The 15660-nt window shown below is 42.8% G+C and overlaps 1 long non-coding RNA gene across 2 annotated transcripts; it reads left to right on the top strand.

The window, feature by feature from the left end:
* Positions 1-297: 297 nt before the first annotated feature.
* On the top strand, positions 298-9112 carry LOC123579669. Of its 2 annotated transcripts, none has more exons than XR_006702884.1 (4): positions 298-410; positions 862-1001; positions 7170-7266; positions 8887-9112. It is a non-coding gene; the product is annotated as an uncharacterized LOC123579669 (long non-coding RNA). The 2 variants fall into 2 exon arrangements; XR_006702885.1 differs by having other exon boundaries at positions 7170-7336.
* The last annotated feature ends 6548 nt before the right edge of the window (positions 9113-15660 follow it).

The raw sequence follows: 15660 nt of genomic DNA, 5'->3' as shown, positions 1-15660 counted from the left end.
CCCGATTCTGTGTCTCCCTCTCTCTCTGCCCCTCCCCCGTTCATGCTCTGTCTCTCTCTGTCCCAAAAATAAATAAACGTTGAAAAAAAAAAATTAAAAAAAAAAGACTATAAATATCAAGAATATTAAGAATTCTTATAATTTAAATTCTTCTAATTTAAAGAATAAACCACTTTAAACCCAGGGGTTGAAGAGAATGAGAGAAATAACGGTTGGATGAAAAATGGCAACCGATTTATGGCAGAAAGGAGGCAGATGGAGAGGGGTGAGGCCTTAAAGGAGCAGCCGCACTGCCATCTATAGAGCAGGACGTTGGCTGCGCTCTCGGCTCTCAGAGTATCTCCATCTCAACGTGGAGGAATCTGGTGCCACCGAGAATGGGGTGACAATGGGATCGCACACACGCAGAGGTTGGTTGAATGTCTTTTTAGAGAACATTTGCATTTCCTGGCCCTCCCTATCATCTCCCAGTTCTCCATTTGTCAACCTTTCCCCACCCATTCTCTGCTTCTCTCCCTCCTCCAGTCCTGGGCTTCTTTGCCCTCTGGACTCCAATTGGATTGAACCGACGAGGGGAACCGTCGGGAAACTGGAGGGTGGAAGCAGAGAAGGAAGTAAGGGTGTTTGTTTCCCTATCTCGTTGTGGCTTTTTCACAATTCGGCTGTAGCCCTTCATGGGGCCAGCTCCTGTCTGGAGACCCTTCCATGAAAATAGCTCTCAAGAGGCTCCAGAACATGTTCCCTCCCTTTGTCCCTTCAGGCGCGGGGATGGTGATGGCTTCTACCGCTCCTGGTCCGGGAGGGCTTCCCCCTCCAGGGCTCGGTCCATCAGCCCCGCGCATTTCATTAATCGTTGCTCAGGCAGATGCCTGGACTGTGCGTGCTGATTCCTGCTGGGCCCCTGGCTGATTCTGCCACGCAATGAATGCGGCCCGCGTACCCACTCCCACTCGAGACCCTGAAGGACTGTGTGGATGGAAAAGCTCAAACTCCGAGTCCAGGTATACAGAGATAGAGATAGGGGCTGGGGCTAGGGATAGGGCTAGGGGTTAGCGGATGAGGATAGGGTATAGGAATAGGGGATAGAGAATAGGGATAGGAGATAGGGGATGGGGATGGGGGTAGGGATGGGAAATAGGGATAAAGAGAGGGGTAGAGATAGGGATAGAGATGATAAAGATAGAGACAGAGATATATCTGTATCTTTTTAAAACCTATCTATCTATACTGCATATAGAAATTTATTTATATAGTATGTTGGTATAGCATACTTTTTTTTTTTTTTTTTTTTTTTCCTGGTAAGAGACTAAAAATACCTGCTAATCTTTTGGGAAAAAATTGTATAAGACAGAGCATGGCACAAGGCTTTGATCTTCACTGTAAGACTTTCTGTACATTCAATCAATCCGTGGTGAGCCTTAAAGCCAGACTTTCTGGAATCAAATCTCTGCTCCATCATTAACAGCTGTATGACCCCTTGGTGCCTCATTTTTCTTATCTATAAAACAGGAATGATGATTTTTTTTCACTTCATAAGGTTGCCTTAAGCTTCATTAAATAAGTGTGAAGCGTTCACAACAGTGCCTGGCACATAGTAAGAATTCGATTAATGTTATATTTATTATTACGTAAGAGGTGGGTGTATCTCTGGGACCGTATTATTTATGCTCTTCAGTATTTAGACAAATAAATGATACTAATAAATCAGGAAAAATAACAAATAATGTTTTCAAAAGAAAAGACACATGCATCCTCACTCACATGCTGGCATAGGTTATTTTTTCATATAAACTACTTGTCACCCATTAAAACACCGAAAATATGTCTGAGACCTCACAGCATGGAACGGAAACAGGTTTCAGGCGGGAGAAGAGGAAAGCAGAGGGGTTTTTTGAAAGAGCACTGGTCCCAGACTCAGCAAATCCAGTCTGAACTCCCTATTCTGCTCCCTACTAGCTGTGTGGCCGGGGGTAAATCACCACCCGTCTCTGGTCCTTGGTTTGTTTGTGAGAGTTGCAACAGATGCTCTCTTGGGTGCTGCACAGCTCTGAAAATCTGTCCCATTTACTGGGAGATCAGGGACACTCTCTGCAAGGACTAATGTCCCCGGGAGCATCTGAATGGCAAGGCAGGAGGCAACCCACTTTTTGCCACTTTGGGTTGGCCTCTTCCTTGGACACAAATTTCTTCTAAAAACAATTAGTGAGGGGCGCCTGGGTGGCTCAGTGGGTTAAGCGTCTGACTTCTGCTCAGGTCATGCTCTCACGGTTGGTGGGTTCGAGCCCTGCGTCAGGCTCTGTGCTGACAGCTCTGAACCTGGAGCCTGCTTTGGATTCTGTGTCTCCCTCTCTCTCTGCCCCTCCCCTTCTTGTGTTCTCTTTCTCTCCCTCCCTCTCTCTCTCTCTCAAAAATAAAAACGTTAAAAAAAATTTAAAAACAATTAGTGAAACATATGGAGTCATTTTATTTACCAAAGAGGAGCCCCAAAACAGCAAGAAGAGAAAAGATACTCCCCAATGACAACCTGGTCAGGATTCCATCCCCATGCTCAGAGGGGGTCCAGAAATCAGTGCATCTTTACACCTGAGCCCAGGAAAGGCAGAGAGGAGAACTTCCGTCCCTCCTCTCCAGTCTGTCATTAGTCTTCAGGGTGTGGGACTACTCAGGCATCTGGAGAGAAATTAGGAGTGGGCAAGGCAGCTCTGTTAATTTATTTCCAGGGAATTAGATCAAGTAGCTTCGCCTTACTCAAGGCTTATGTTTCCAATCCTCTCTGGCTACCCTTTTTCTCCCCCCTGCTTCTTTCTGCTTGGGTTATGTTAGCCACATGAGTAATTAGCAATTAGCAGCATACAACTTGCTATGTGCTAATGGCAGTGGATTTATTTGGCTCAAAAATCTGCGACTTTAGTTTTGGGCCCCTTAAGTTTCATGGTTAGCTATTAAAACTTGAAGTTGTAAATGACAAAAAGCAAATGGAAGGCCCAAGGAATGAAGGAACTGGACAGTATATATGCATTATGATTCATTCATCGTATCCCCATAAAATAACCCTACCCTCTGCTTTTTAAGATGTCACCTCGTCTACCACGATAGATCAGAAAACGCTCTTGTGCACTTTCCCCTTTCTATGGCCAAATTTAAATTCCCCATGAGATGGAAGATGCACTAATTTAAATCTGATGACAAAATTAGTAAACAGCACAATAACCACACTTTGAAATTTTTTCAGCTTTCTATCACCTCAGACTCGGGGTACCTTTGCTTAGGAAAGCCCTGACCCACTGCCTTCTCATATCTCTGCCTCCCAATAACCAGCGTGGAGACCCCAGCAACAGAAACATGCACGGAAAAACAACGGGGGCCTGAAGAAATTCAAGACAGGAGGAGAAGCGAAGTCGAGGATCACCGTAGCTGGACTGCTAATTTCTGTCAAGTTTACTGTTGACTTATTTGGCATGACTTATTTACACTCACAGTTTGGGGCTACGAACTGATTTATAAAGGTGTCTTATCTCTTCATTTACGTGCCTTACTTAAAAAAATGTTTACTGTTTATTTGTTTTTGAGAGAGAAAGAAAGATGGTGCGAGCAGGGAAGGGCCAGAGAGAGAGGGACAGAGGATCCGAACTGGGGTCCGTGCTGACATCAGAGAGCCCGATGCAGGGCTTGAACTCATGAACCATGAGGTCATGATTTGAGCCAAAGGCAGAAGCTCAACCAACTGAGCCACCCAGGCCCTCCTCACTGGCTACACCTCAAGTGTGCAGTAGCTACACGTGATTATTGTTGAATTGGACAGCGCAGATAAAGAACATTTCCATCATTGCAGAAAGTTCTATTAGACATCGCTGGTCTGGAGAGAAGACTCTCCTTCTCGTTAGCTTTTGCACCGTATTCCAGCAACCTGAGGAAGACGATATTCACAAATTGTCCCTACATACGGCACTATGGAATTATTTCCTGGAATGATGGATATAAACCAACAAAATGCAAACCTGCCACCCGCTGAGGTCTGTTTGTTCTAGAGCCCAAACTCCCTTCAACACTCCATGGAAGTTATAATCTTGCCCAAGAGTTCTGGGCATATTCATGGCACCCTTGTTCTCACAGTGACTTCTGTCTCCTGACTCCTATTTCCTTACTGCAAAAACCTAGACATCCAGCTAGCCCTTTGGCTTTGTTTTCCACATACAAAACACAAAATATCCACATAAAAAATGCTTATGGGTAGGGTAGGGGCAGAGAAGGAGCATTTCAATGGAGTTGTCAATGTAACATCAGGCATCTTCAAATTTCATCCGGCCACCTAACCACAGAGTACTCTCCACTGCCCCTTTCCTCAAGGCAACCTTCAACATAACCCCATGTTAGTGTCTCCTCTCTCTCCGGCCCTTTTCTCTTTCTATGTCTTCAGTTCTCCCTCTCACGTGTACCGTAAATTCCTTCTCTGGTCTCACATCCTCTTTGGTGATATTTTGTAGTCCTGCCTCATTGAGACCCTTTTATTTCCCCCCAGAATCTTAGCTACTCAAAGCAAAATTGCTTTGGGTAATTTCCCAAGTAAGAAACACTCCAGTACTAGCTATTAAAAGAGTGGACCTTTCACCTCTGAATATGAGCATAATTTCTTCTTTCTTTGACCCCCTTAAAGCCTGCGGCATTATAAAGCTTCTTTGCTCTGCTATGCTAATGGAACAAACCAAATCTGCTACGCATCAGGGACACGCTATCCCTGGATTCACAGAAAGGCTTGCAAGTGCACAGGAACCCATAGCTCTATTTTGTGCAAGACTTGAAATCTCAGTTCAGATTAGGAAGACTTAAAAATTCCATGGAGGAGGGGTGCCTGGGTGGCTCAGTTGGTTGAGTGTCCGACTTCGGCTCAGGTCATGATCTTACAGTTTGTGGGTTCGAGCCCCGCGTCAGGTTCTGTGCTGACAGCTCGGAGCCTGGAGCCTGCTTCGGATTCTGTGTCTCCCTCTCTCTCTGTCCTTCCCTCGCTTGCTCGTTCCCTCTCTCTCTCTCTCAAATAAATAAAAACGTTTAAAAAAATTCCATGAAGGACTTTTAAAAAGGATTGATGTAGACTTCTCAGGTTGTAACTTCTTTTTTTCCTGAAAGTCACTTAAATGAAAAGGATTCGTATTTCTATGTGAAAATAAACATTTTGAGTCTTAATTCTCCAAGGCACAACTGTTACCTATAATGCCAACATGACTTTTTTTTTTTAAAGTTTATTTATTTTGAGAAAGAGAGTGTGCAGGAGAAGCAGAGAGAGAAGCAGAGAGAGAGAGGATCCCAAGCAGGTTCTGCACTGTTAGCGTGGAGCCTGATGCAGGGCTCAAACTCATGAACCATGAGATCATGATCTGAGCTAAAATTGAGTCAGACATTTAACCAACTGAGCCACCCAGGCGCCCTCCCAACATGACTTTAATTTTCTGGGTTACTAAAAGAAAATCTGTTTGGGGACTGACTCCTATCATTTAAACTTTGTTTAACATAGTGATTACCCAACATTAGTGTGCATTAGAATGCCCTAGAATCCTCCTTAAAATACAGATTTCTGGATTCCCCCATGGAGTTTCTGATTTAGTAGGTCTCTGATGACAATTTTGGTTTCTAAATGCACATATAGAGAAATCAAAATTAAAAGATTAAACTGTGTGTGTGTGTGTGTGTGTGTGTGTGTGCACCCTCATTGACCCTACTGTACTTCTTATAAAGGTGGGCTTATTTTTGTTTCTGTCAAAAGGGCCTAGGCTCCTTCCAATTCCCTAGGCAGGTTGAAGAAGATTTGGGGGTCACAAAAAGTGATAGTGTATGCATGATTATCCCACCCCATTTGGGGGGCAGTGGTGGTATTTAATCCAGTACAGAAACGAAGATGTCCTAACTGGCTTCAGATCATCCCAAAAGGAAGACAGGACTCCTCTGTTGGATAATGTTTTCAAAGTGTTCTAGGTAAGAAAAAAGGCTCCCAAACTGGGACTGTACCTTTAGTTTTCAAGGTACAGGAATAAAGTAAAATTACGGGGAAGGAAAAATATGAGGGCCTATGAATCAGTCCACGTGCATGCGTACCTTCATCAGGACAATTGTTCCCCCAGAACCCTCTTGGACGCTGGGATTTCTTCATCCTGAGCCTTTTTTGTAACCCTGGTGACCATCAGCACATCCTGATGACTGGCATCTGCCAGTCGTGGTCAATGTCACCATAACAACCACTTTTTCCACTGCTCTGTGTCTCTCCCACTGCTGCTTCCTCCTAAAACTGACAAGCTCTTTTATACACCGCATGGTTCCGTTTTAACAGGTTATTTTATATAGGGTGATATGAATAACCAGATATATCCTTTGTGTTTAATCATATAGGTCCACCAAACATCACATCTCTCAAATGAGGAGTCCCCAAAACCCAGTGCCTGTCAGAATAATTTCAGCTTTCTTCTCGTCATTGGGTTCTTTCTTCTAAAAATGGAATGACAAAAAATATCACAGTTGATCGAGGCAGCCTTAGACTTAGCCCAGCTAGTTAGGCTTTACAGTGAGTGACGAATAGCTTTGTTATTAAGTCTTCTCTAACAACAACAAGTTGTGCTTAATGCAAAGTCCCCCCTAAATCATGAGAAGCTGGATAATCTCGCAGCTAAGAGGCAATGCTTAACTAAGCATGCATTGCTGGGTTCCATGAGCCTCCAGTGTCCTGCAAATATAGTGTTCCTTCTCCACTAACGGAAGAGGATGATGAGAAAGGAAGTCCTTGGTGAAACCGTGAATTCATGAAAGATGGTCTTTGTTCTCCGTCCCCTCCTTCAACTTTTTCCCTTACCCAGTTGGATCCATGGATGCATTCTTGCAACTTCTCTGTAAGACTTAAATCATTACAAATTTTTTTTTTTTTTTTTTTTACCTAGACTGTGACTTTAGTTATTACTGAATGAAAGGTCCTGAGAGTGACACACACCCCGCTTCACTTTTCTGACACTCTGTGTCTCACCTCCATCCCTCCAAAAACACTGCTTTTCTTGGTCATGTTGTTTTTTTTTTTTTTCTGGGAGAAGCAAAGTCTTTTCAAAATAAGATTTCTATACATCCCATTAAAAGAGAAATTTATTGTATTTGAAAATATATGAGTTCAAAGTTTTCCACTGCTTTATCTACAGATCCTAACAGCTAATGCTATTGAGTACTTCCATATGCTGATTACTGTGCAAGTTGCCTTCCACATTATTCCATGGAATCTTCACAGAATCTCTACAGGTAATCTCTAATGAGGAAACTGAGGCAGGGAAGATTATGCAAGTTTCCCAATGTCACACGACCATCAAGGGTAGGTCAATGTGACAAAAAAAAATCCATTTTATCTTCCAAAGGGGGGAACCCATTTCCTGTTTCTTCGGAGAGGGGAAAATCTGAAGCTCTTGGGAGAGAAGGACAGTTCCCATAATAAGCCTTGCTGGCTGTGAAATTGACTATTTTCCAGGGTGATATAAAAAGCAGGCGGAAAGGTGATGTTAATGACACTTGAGGCTCCTTCTTGGTATCTTTGCACTTCCAGATGCTGAGGGGGAAAATCTCTCTGTCCCTAATTACTTTTGACAGTCTTGAAAATGAAGTCAGGTCAGAGTTACAGTCAGAATATTCAGGCAGAATATTCAGGCTGCAGCTGAATTTATTACAAAAGGACAGAAGAACTTGATTTTGGTGTATGCAACTCAGTAATTGCTAAAAAAAAAAAAAAAAGAGCAGAGGCAAAGCTGAAAATATAGATAATTGGAGGAACAATAATCATTATTATGGAGATAATAGAGGTACATTCCTCTAGAACCACGGCTTTTGGTCAGCACTTAAATCATAGGTTCTAAATTTATCCGTCCTCTGTGATGCAAAAGCAATGTTCTAAACAATCTGGAATGTAGTAATGAAAACAAAAGAATGATACAGAATATTGTCCTCACAACCTCAATGGCCTTCAAGTGTATTCTTCTAAAGAACTCATCATCATGGTGAGACCCAGAAGCTCTTTAGAAACCAACTCCTACCTTTGAACCTGCCATGTTCACGTGGGCCCCACATGCTTCCCTCCTGCCATGTCCCTTGACTGGCATGCCCCTGACACCCTTGTCAGTCTGGGTCTCGCCATCCTCCATGGCCTGGCTCAGTTTTGCTCTTCCAGACCTCTTTCCCTGACCACCCCCACACAGCATGAATGGTCCATTCAACAGACAATTATCACACATGGTCTTGTGGTCATTCTCAAATTATTGTCTTCAATGACCATTTGAATCTTGAATCGTATTTTCATTTCCCATGTGTAGCAGACTTGTTTCTTTATTTAGCTTGGAATTTCCTTAAGGCCAGGGTTGTGTGCCCCATGACCAAGTGGAGAGGAGGTCCAGTAACTGGCAGATAAGGCAATGGGGCTGTTGGGCAGAAGCGGAAGGTACAGAGGAAGAGGAGATGGCCTAAAGATGCTGGGGTCGAGGTGGGACATACAGTAAACAATGTACCAGGTGTAGAGCTCAGGAGAGAAATCTGCTGGATTTAAAGAAATTGGGGAGGAGAAGGAGAGGAAGAAAAATAAGAAGGGCAAGGGGAGGGAGAGGTGGAGGAAGAGGGGGAAGAGAAGGAGGAGGAGGGGGAGAGGAGGAGGAGAGGAGGTGGAAGAAGAAAACTGGGGAGAGTAATTCTGATTCTACCACTTCCTAGTTGAGTCAGAAAAGACCAGTTCCCCCAGCTGTGTGTGGTTTCCTCGTCTGTCAAAAGAGGATGAAGGGACTTGTCTCAAAGTGCCACCAGGAGGATAAAATGAGATACTGCATGTAAAGGTAATTGTGGTCTCTACCCTCCTTTCATACAAGTCCTTTCTTTCTACTACAGGGGAACTAAAACATGACTATTGGAATTACAGGAGTGGAGGAAAATCGAGGAGATATTTTGAAAGCCAAGGGCGAATCTAGCAGACATGTAGCAAATTGACCTCTGTAACAATCAAGGAGACAACAGAAGGAAAGTAAGCACTAATTGGGCTCCAGTTCTGTCTCAAGAGCTCTGCTGGACTAGGTTGCCATGGTTGGTAAATAAAACACAGTCTTTGGGACCCTGATTCCAAATAATGAAAAGTATCTCATAGCAGATTAAATACTCAAGGTCTGGAAATTTTTAAATAGCATTATTTAAAGCCAGACCATAAACTGGAGTAGCAAATTCAATGCTAGTCAGCTCAGCATCATTTGTGGGGAAATACCAGGAACGGTTGTGAAGGGAACAACTTGATAAACGTTAAGGTAATTTGATTAGAAACATGCAATATATGCTTCTGATGGGAGAAGATATTCTAACAGCTCACTGGTTGGCTTCCTTTGAAGTCATTTACTGCCATGGTTTCTGAGTTTAGACCAACATCCCTCCTGTTAACGATAATGGATTAGGAGCACTAACCATACGATAGCTAATAGCTTAAGATTTTTTTTCAAGTGTGGAGGTAGAACAAAGAATAAAAATGATGGAAATATAATGTTGAAGGTGAAAGAGACAGTAAGGAGGGATATATAGCTTAAATCTGAGAACCCCCCAGGTAAAATGTGTATTTTTAAATTTCCACAGAGTTTGCATTTGGAATATATACAGGTATCTGCATCTTTTCAAGAACACTGTATGGAAAACAAAACTTATTGCAAAAATGTTTTTCATCAGTTGATAATATGAAGCAATATTAGGCAAATGGATACATTCTAGTAGGACTGCAGTTATATTTGCGATGTCTATCTGGGAATTTAAAAAATGATGATGCTCAAGGAAAGAATGCACTCAAACTGTGAGTGCATAAATACACTAGGAATCATTAAATGAAGATGGTTAAGTAGAGTTGTGTAGGACTCAAACTCTGGGGATGAACTTTCCTCAGTGCCTTTGATAGCTCATGGCACATTCATCCCCTCGGAATTTCTCTTGACTCTGATCAAGGGCTCTGGTTGGCAATGCTCTGCCTACAAGTCGAATGCTAAAGGGTGGCTGAGCATGACTTCTCTCCAGCCTGAGAGCCAAATGGGACACAAGGATGTCCAGCTCTCTCTCCAGAAACTCTCTAAAGGCTCTGAGGAGCAGGTGGGAGGGGCACGACCAGCCATCCTAGGTCAGCTCCACATCAGATTCACCGCACTGTGGATGTGGAATCACCCTCTCTCACATTGGTTCAACCACCACCACTCCCAACCCCCGGAGCCTCACACACTGTCCTTGGATGCCCACATTCCATCCCACCCCAAGGCAGCCAACTCACGTCAGTGTTTTGCTTCATTTCCAAGGGCGAATGCCTGCCTTCCTCTAGCAATAACCTGTTATGTGATCTTGAGCAAACTGTATCATTTATCACTGTCTTGTGGCAACCACAGCCATCTCCGAGTACTCTAGGTCCATGAAGTGCCATCCTTCAACCCACCTACAAAAGTATCATTCCCTCCATCCTCTCAGGGACCTTTCTAAAACATCTACCAGGTGGGAATTGTAACATCCGCATTACCCACTTGACCAGGTTACCTGGGGGATGAATTAAGCTAATTCATGCCGAAAGCTGTGGAAATAGTTGAAATTACTGCACAACCTCAAAAGAAGATGTGTTTTAACTCTGCCATTTTCTATGGGATCAGCTGGGTTTTTTTTAAACTTCCTAGAGGAGAAATTTAAGCGATATTGTTATAAACAATCTCTAAACATTTAACGTTGTTACAAAAGACAACTTGATACGTGAAGCCTCCTATTTGTTCACTCTTCACTACAAAGCTAGGAACTAAATGCTGAAATGAGGATTAATGATATGAAGACATTTGATTCTTAACTCTTTGATAGCTCATGCTATGTTTTATTAATCTCTGTCTCCCTAGGATCTAGCCAAGTGCTGATTCCACAATAGAAGCTTCATAGGCAATTCTTGGATTAATTAAGGAATATTCTCCAGGCCACACAGCTCATCAAAATAATACAGACCGTCAGCTTCTTATTTCTCTGTGAAGAAAAAAAGCACACAGTGAATTCCCTCCATGTAAATGTTTGTGAGATGCTAAGCATCTTCCTGAAAAACTATGGGACTTACCTCCTATTGCCTATTTTTTTTTAAGTTTATTAATTTATTTTGAGAGAGAGAGAGAGAGAGTGAGCAGGGGAGGGCAGAGAGAAAGGGGAGAGAGAGAATCCCAAGCAGGCTCTCACTGTCAGCCCAGAGCCCAATGTTGAGCTCAAACCCACGAACTGTGAGATCATGACCTGAGCCGAAACCAAGAGCCCGGTGCTTAACTGACTGAGCCACCCAGGAGCCCCAGCGTCACTGTTTCTAGTGACAAGGGCCATTCCCCACTTCCCTCAAATACACATGAATGCCTTTTATTTCTCTTCTGATGGTTAGGGCATTTTCTGTCATGGAGATGGGCAGAATGGGGGCACCCATGCCAACTTCATGAACAGGCCTAATGCAATGTCTGGGTGGCATACCAGTTTGTATTAGTGAAACTAAAAGGAAAAAGGCTTGGAAGTCAATTCGATAAGGAAAGCTCCTTATCCAGATGCTGAAATGACTGAGAAGCCATGTGGCGTTTTACCGTTCCCAGGAAGAATCTTCAATTTGGTCAGAAGTCGGAATATTCACTTTAAAATTTTAAAAAACTTTTAAAATGTTTATTTATTTTTGAGAGAGAGAGGGAGGGAATGAGCAGGGGAAGGGCAGAGAGAGAGGGAGACACAGAATCCGAAGCAGGTTCCAGGCTCAGAGCTGCCAGCACAGAGCCTGACGTGGGGCTCGAACTCACGGACCTGGAGATCATGACCTGAGCTAAAGTTGGACGCCTAACCGCCTGAGCCACCCAGGCACCCCTCACTTTACAACTGGAAGGACAAGTGGCTGCCTGGATATGGGGTGTCAGGAGAGACGGATTGCCAAGGGATACCAGGAAACCACGGCAGTGCTTGGTATCTTGATGTAGTGGTACTTTCACGGGTGTACGTGTCTGACAAAATTCATCCAAAGTACACGTTTAATGTGTGCAACTTATTAAAGATAAATTATACCTAAATAGAATTGACAAAAGATAAAAAAGTGAGGGGACAGGACAGAGAAAGTTTGCAGGTTAAACACATAGCAAGAATTAGCAGGTGAGGGAGAGAAAGAACTTTTGCTTTAATTCTAGTAGGGCTGTTAAAAATCATCAAATGCCATATTACCTAAAGTGGGTTTTATTCAACAAGTCTTGCAAAGTGAGAGAAATGTATGCTCCAAGGTCAAGTGAATGTGGGAAATGAGTTAATGTTCTGTCATCACATGGTAGCATAATAAATAGGCTTTATGAAGTCTTGTAGACATTTTTTTTTTTGTTTAATTTACATCACTTGGCATTCCCCAAACTTATTTCAAGTGACACCTATTAAAACATCTTTCCATGCAGACATAAGAAATGTCATGTAGCTAAGTAAGAGACAGCGCTGGTTAAGAGCACAGGCTTTGACAGGCAGATGTCTGGATCTGTTCGACCACTTCCCTAGCAGCGAGATCTCAGGCAAGTGATAGAAACCCTCCAAATGTTAGTTTTCCCTTCTGTGAAATGGGATAATAGAAACTACGTTATAGGGTTGCCCTGAGGACCAAACAAATAATTCATGGAAATGGTGAGGGCAGCATACAGCAGGACCCCCCAAATACTAGATTTTATGGGCTAATAGGAAAGCTGTGACTACAGTCACATTTCAGACAACCTCCAGCCTATCAGCTGGGACTGTTTAGCCCTCAGCAAGAAAACAAACTCTGAGTCGGTCAGGCTCTCCCACGGACACTCATTGCCCATACTTGGTATTGCACAGCTGATCTCCTCCCTCCTTATCACTCACACCATCTTACGAGCAGCTTGGAGAGAAAGGAAACGATGCAGAACTGACTTAGGGTGAAAGCCAAGTTCATCCTCCTGGGTCTGACTAGGTTAAGTATCCTACTTCCCTCAAATCAGTCGAAACTTGTGACAGTTTTGTTGTTCTTCCAAATAAAGATACGATGAACTTCGCAGGGTGGGGGCTTGGAGCGGGAAGAAGCCTAAAAGTCACAAACTCAGGGAGATCTCTGAAAACAACCAAACAAAACAGAAATGGAGACCAGTGCTCCGTTTGGTTTACCTGCAATTCACCTGAACCAAACACCCAGACACCTAAGATGACTGAGAAATGCTGCTGCTTATTAATATTCAGATGTGACTTTTACCTAATTATCTTGTCCTCTCTACCAGTCCTCATCTCCAAGTTGACGACAGGAGCTAACGGCACTCCATCAGAGGTGGAGCCCACCAGCACAGCGCGCAGGCAGGCTTTCAGAACACACGCTGGGAGAGGATGGGGTTGCCATAGCAACACCGTCCAGCACTCTCAAATCCTCCCGCCCCTTAGCACCCTTCTTGCCAGGCTCTCATCTTCTCTGGCAGCTTTCTTTCTTTCTTTCTTTCTTTCTTTCTTTCTTTCTTTCTTTCTTTCTTTCTTCTTTTTTTACTTCATGATTAACATGGACAAAGAGTGCAGAGGGGCAATTAATGCCACATCATACGAAGCCCTGGATCTCTGTGTAGGCAAAGCACCCAGAATCAACATGATAACTATGCCCAGTTATTCCCAAACCAGGATGCACATGAGAATCATCCATGACTTGAAGCCTGGGTGCCTGGGCTTGATTCCAGACCTAGGGACTCAGACTTCTTAGAAATTCAGCCTGGGAATCCAGACTTATTTAATAAGCTCCACAAATTCAGGGAATCGCTAATTTACTCCAACCATTTTATTTTATGCATAAAGAAAATGAGCTCCTAAAGCCTCAGAAGTGAATGAACCAACCTCCTGACCCCCTGGCAACTTATTTACATATTACAGGCAAACTGAACCCCAGTTAATGTGCCCAGGTTCCAGGAGAATTATCTGCACGTGCCTGTTCTGTGCCCCATCTTGCAGTAACATATCCTTTTTCCCAATTCCCTGCCTCTAATTTGCTTGATTGATTCGCGGCTTGGCTTGTCTCTAAATGTGGCTGATTATAAAGAATCTCTGGAAATCCTAGAAGAAGCCTGCTAGCTGCCATGTGTTTATATTGGCTTCTGGATAGATTTTCCATCAAATAAATCTACAAACTTTATTTCTAAGCTAGATAATGAATAAAAATCCTCTCCTCCACTTTGTGAATATTTTATGATCCTTTGAAATTAGATTCAGAAATAACACACAAATAATGAATTCTGATTGTTTATAAATGAAGATAAATTTACTTTCCAGTCTTTAGAAATAAATGACAAATAACTTTTTTTTTTTTTGAGCCCTGAGAGTTTTTGAAAGATACACTAAACACGGGACATGCCTGAGAAACAAATTAATGATAGACTAGGTTTTATTTATTTCCAAACTACCAGCTCTTGGAAATTGATCAAATGTCTGTGAATTTCCACCCAGCAACATCCTGGGTGGTAAGCAACTCTAAGAATCAGACTATATAGACTATTTAAGACTGAAATTCTCAGTATAAATGATACTGGTGGATGACAACTTCTTACCCCTACTTAACCCAGACTCTTGGTGGGGGCGGTTGGGGGTGCAAGAAACAACCCCGTGAAATAGACACGACTATTCACCCAACTCTTTTCAACCAGAGTTTCTCAGCTTCAGCACTATTGACATTTGGGGCTGGATGATTCTATGTTGCAGGATATTTAGCTGCATGCTTGGCCTCCACTTATTGGGTACCAGTAGCATTTCTCTCTGTTGTTACAACCACAACTGTCTCCAGACATTTGCCAAATGTCTTCTGGGGGGAGGGCAAAGTCACCCTTGGTTGGGAACCTCTGCTCTGGAGTTTACTGGCCTGGAATATCCCATCTGTGATTCTTCCTGCCGCTACTTTTAGAATAATCTTTTCCTGCGTAGCTTCAGCCAAATTGTCTGCTTAATTCTTTCATTTTAAAAATCTTTATTGAGGTATAATTCACATACCACAAAATTCACCCTCTTAAAGTGTACAGTTAGCAGTTTAGTATGCTCCCAGACTTGGGCAGCCATCATCACAATCTAAGTTTAGAACGTTTTCATCACCTCAAAAAGAAACTCATTACCCATTAGCAGACACTTCCCCTCCCCCTCTCCCCCAGCCCTATGCATCCACTAATCTCCTTTCCATTTCTACGGATTTGCTTATTCCGGACTTTTCACATATATAGAATCATACACTATGTGGTATTTTCTGTTTGTCTTCATAATGCTTTCAAGGCTTATCCATGCTGTAGCATGTAGTTAATTCCTTTTTATTGTTGAATGATATTCTCTTGTGTGGACATACCATATTTTGTTTATGTAAGCATCAGTTCAGGGACATTTGGGCCATTTTTATTTTGGGGCTACTATGAATAATGATGCAGTGAACATTCATGTGTAAGTTTTTTTTTTTTTTTTTTTTTTTTTTGGCATGGATGTATGTTTTCGTTTTTCTTGGGACTCTGCCTAGAAGTAGAATTGCTGGTCATATGGTAACTCTATGTTAAACCTTTTGAAGAACTACCGACCCTTCCAATGGCTGCGCCATTTTCATTCTCACCAGCAGTGTGTGCAGGTTCCACACGTCCGCTTCATTCTTGTGATCCAGTTACGCGT

This window comes from Leopardus geoffroyi, chromosome A3, assembly GCF_018350155.1.
Source record: "Leopardus geoffroyi isolate Oge1 chromosome A3, O.geoffroyi_Oge1_pat1.0, whole genome shotgun sequence".
Lineage (NCBI taxonomy): Eukaryota > Metazoa > Chordata > Mammalia > Carnivora > Felidae > Leopardus > Leopardus geoffroyi.
The sequence above is the reverse complement of the archived record's forward strand: the minus strand, read 5'-3'. Positions and strand labels throughout refer to the sequence as shown.